General features: G+C 47.9%; 1 non-coding gene across 1 annotated transcript; it reads right to left on the minus strand.

Annotated features, from left to right (window-relative positions):
* trnav-cac (transfer RNA valine (anticodon CAC)) lies at positions 1-73 on the minus strand. Its single transcript has one exon. It is a non-coding gene; the product is annotated as a tRNA-Val (tRNA).
* Between the last annotated feature and the right edge of the window lie 3,479 nt (positions 74-3,552).

Below are 3,552 nucleotides of genomic sequence, written 5' to 3' on the forward strand. Positions count from 1 at the left end.
TGTTTCTGCCAGGTTTCGAACCAGGGACCTTTCGCATGTGAGGCGAACGCGATAACCACTACACTACAGAAACTCACATATAACATGTCTTAAAGTAAGTATTATTAGGAGGATGCTGTCATCTTCCTGCTAAATTGAGCTTTCTCACCTGGAGAGCCGCCGATCCTGAAGGACAAACTGGAGCAGACAGGGGTGGACCACCTGCTGTCAGAGTGGATCAGGGACTACCTCACAAACTGACCACAATAGCTTTAATTTGCACATACAAATACTACTGTTTACTGCTTACTTTTGCACTTCAGCCACTTTACAGTCTGTTTACATTGTTCATGGACATTTGGATAGTGATAACATTTATGACTTGATAACCTGTACATACTTAATATTTTATATTTTATTTGTATCTATTCTCTATTCTATTTTACTGTGTCTTATATTTCAAGCTGCTCACTTGTGCCTTAAATTGCCCCTCAGGGACAAATAAAGTTTTCTGAATCTAAATCTGAATCTGAACAATATGTGAGAGCCCAGAACTGTGGGTCTTCAGAAACAACACTGACGGCTGTGTGCTGCAGAAGTTCTCTAACAACGCTGCGATTGTTGGTTTCATCACTGACCACGACGACGCAGAGTACAGAGGACTGACGCAGAACTTTGTGGACTGGTGTCAGCGAAACCACCTCCTGATCAATGCAGGGAAAACCAAGGAGATGGTGGACTTTCGCAGACGACACTCAGCCCCCGGTGTACAATACATAATTTATTTAGTTATGTAGTAGACCAGCAGAGGTCGGGAGGCGGAGTATATGAGTGTGGTGGACAGCTTTGTGGAGTGGTGCGGACAGAACCACCTGCAGCTGAATGTCACAAAGACAAGAGAGCTGGTGGTGGACTTCAGGAAGCACCAGACACTCCCAAACCCGGTCAGCATCAAGGGTACCAACGTGGACATTGTGGACAGCTACAAATACCTGGGTGTCCACATTGACCACAAACTGGTCTTGAGACCTGCAAAGAGAGAGAGAGAGAGCGAGGCACAAAACTACGAGGAAGACAGTAAACACAGATTATGAGACGATATTACCCAGTATGATCCAGACTAAGGAGAGTAGAGGAGAGGTCAGAGGGTGAGGGGGAAACTGCTCAATGGGTCCTGTTTGTACCCCCCAACAAGGTAGGCCTAGAGAGAGAGCATGCTCTTCTTAGTTTGACATTGGTAAAGATATGTGCAAAGATTTCTTCTAACTGTGTCAACAAAGATTGAACACTTTGCATATCACTGTCCTCCATGAGGAGACTGTCCTCCATGAGGAGACTGTCCTCCATGAGGAGACTGTCCTCCATGAGGAAACTGTCCTCCATGTCTAGATAAGGCTTGCTGTCTAGCAGCTGGGAGAAATGTCTTTCTGTGGCTGTGGCATTAGCTAAACATTGAATCATGAAGTTTATTTGTTGCAGGAAGTGGTCTTGTATTAGGGTGTGACCCTCCTGAGAAGCAGAACCTCTCCTTTATAGGGCTGTCTTGATAACTGCCTCTCATTTCCACCTGTTGTCTGTTCCATTTGCATAACAGCAGCTGAAACTGATCCACAATCAGTGTTGATCCTAACTGGACAGGCTGATTTCACACAGGTGTGGCCAGATCAACCTGTGGTTAAGTACCACAGGCTTCTAAACTGCTGTGATCTCCAACCTCACCTTTATTTCTAAGATATTTGAAAGGGTGGCTGCAAGTCAGTCCACCAACAGCACCGGTCTGTTTGAAGTGTTCCAGGATTCAACAATAATCTGTTAAATTAAGATTAAGATTAAGATTAAGAAACCTTTATTAGTCCCACAATGGGGAAATTGCATTTTTGCAACGGCATACAGACAGCAAGGGATAAGTTAGGAAAAAGATATATACATTATAAAATAGGCTACCAATAAAAGATATATACATTATAAACAGTTTACATATTTAACAGTTATTGCACAGGTGAGTGGAGGTAGAAATGGTATATAAACTGTACAGAGTGCATCAAAAACTAAATAGATAATTTATTGTATTGAGTATTGCACCTATCAGAAGTGTTTATTATACAGTCTGACAGCAGCAGGAAGGAAAGACCTTCTGTATCTCTCCTTCACACACCGAGGGTGGAGCAGTCTGCCACTGAAGCTGCTCTGCAGGGCTGACAGGGTGTCCTGCAGGGGGTGGGACTCATTGTCCAGCATGGATGTTAGTTTTGCCAGGACCCTCCTGTCACCCACCTCCTGCACTGAGTCCAGAGAGCAGCCCAGGACAGAGCTGGACTTCCTGATGACTCTGTCCAGCTTCTTCCTCTCCCTCTCAGTGATGCTGCTGTTCCAGCAGACCACACCATACATGATGACTGATGCCACCACAGAGTCATAAAAGGTCTTCAGGAGTGCCCCTTTCACTCCAAAAGACCGCAGTCTCCTCAGCAGGTAGAGCCTGCTCTGGCCCTTCCTGTACAGTGCGTCTGTGTTGTGAGTCCAGTCAAGTTTGTTGTTGAGGTGAACACCCAGGTATTTTATAAGAGTCCACCTGCTCAATGTCCATTCCCTGGATGTTCACCGGTAAGGGGGGGGCTGAGTGTCGTCTGCGAAAGTCCACCACCATCTCCTTGGTTTTCCCTGCATTGATCAGGAGGTGGTTTCGCTGACACCAGTCAACAAAGTTCTGCGTCAGTCCTCTGTACTCCGCGTCATCGTCATCTCTGATGAGACCAACAATCGCAGTGTCATCAGAGAACTTCTGCAGCACACAGCCGTCAGTGTTGTGTCTGAAGTCCGACGTGTAGAGGGTGAAGAGAAAGGGGGCCAGGACAGTCCCCTGAGGGGCACCCGTGTTACAGGTGAGCAGGTCAGACACACAGTTCTGGGCTCTCACAAACTGTGGTCGGTTTGTGAGGTAGTCCCTGACCCACTCTGACAGCAGGTGGTCCACCCCTGTCTGCTCCAGTTTGTCCTTCAGGATCGCCGGCTGGATGGTGTTTAAAGCACTGGAAAAATCAAAGAAGGTGATTCTCACAGTGCTGCCGGGCTTCTCCAGGTGAGAAAGAGCTCGGTGTAGCAGGAAGGTGACAGCGTCCTCCACTCCAACATTAGGCCTGTAGGCGAACTGCAGTGGATCCATTGAGGAGCCCACTGTGGAGCGGAGGTGTCTCAGGACCAGTCTCTCCAGTGTCTTCATGAGGTGGGATGTCAGAGCCACTGGTCTGTAGCTGCTGAGGTCTTTGGGGTGCGGTGTTTTAGGCACTGGTACCACACAGGAGGTCTTCCAGAGCTGTGGTACCACCCCCAGCTTGAGGCTCAGATTGAAGATGTGCTCCATAACTCCACACAGCTGGTCTGCGCAGGACTTAAGGAGCCTGGAGCTAATGGCATCTGGTCCAGCTGCCTTCCTTGTCTTGGTTTTCCTGAGTTCTGTTCTCACCTGGGCTGCTGTGAAGGACAGGGGTGGGGGTGGGGGATGAGTGTCACTGTGTGGGTGTGAAGTGGTTTGATGTTGTGATAAGCTAAGAGTGTGGGGGGCTGTGGGAGAGG

The sequence above is a fragment of the Parambassis ranga genome, unplaced genomic scaffold, assembly GCF_900634625.1.
Source record: "Parambassis ranga unplaced genomic scaffold, fParRan2.1 scaffold_22_arrow_ctg1, whole genome shotgun sequence".
Taxonomy (NCBI): domain Eukaryota; kingdom Metazoa; phylum Chordata; class Actinopteri; family Ambassidae; genus Parambassis; species Parambassis ranga.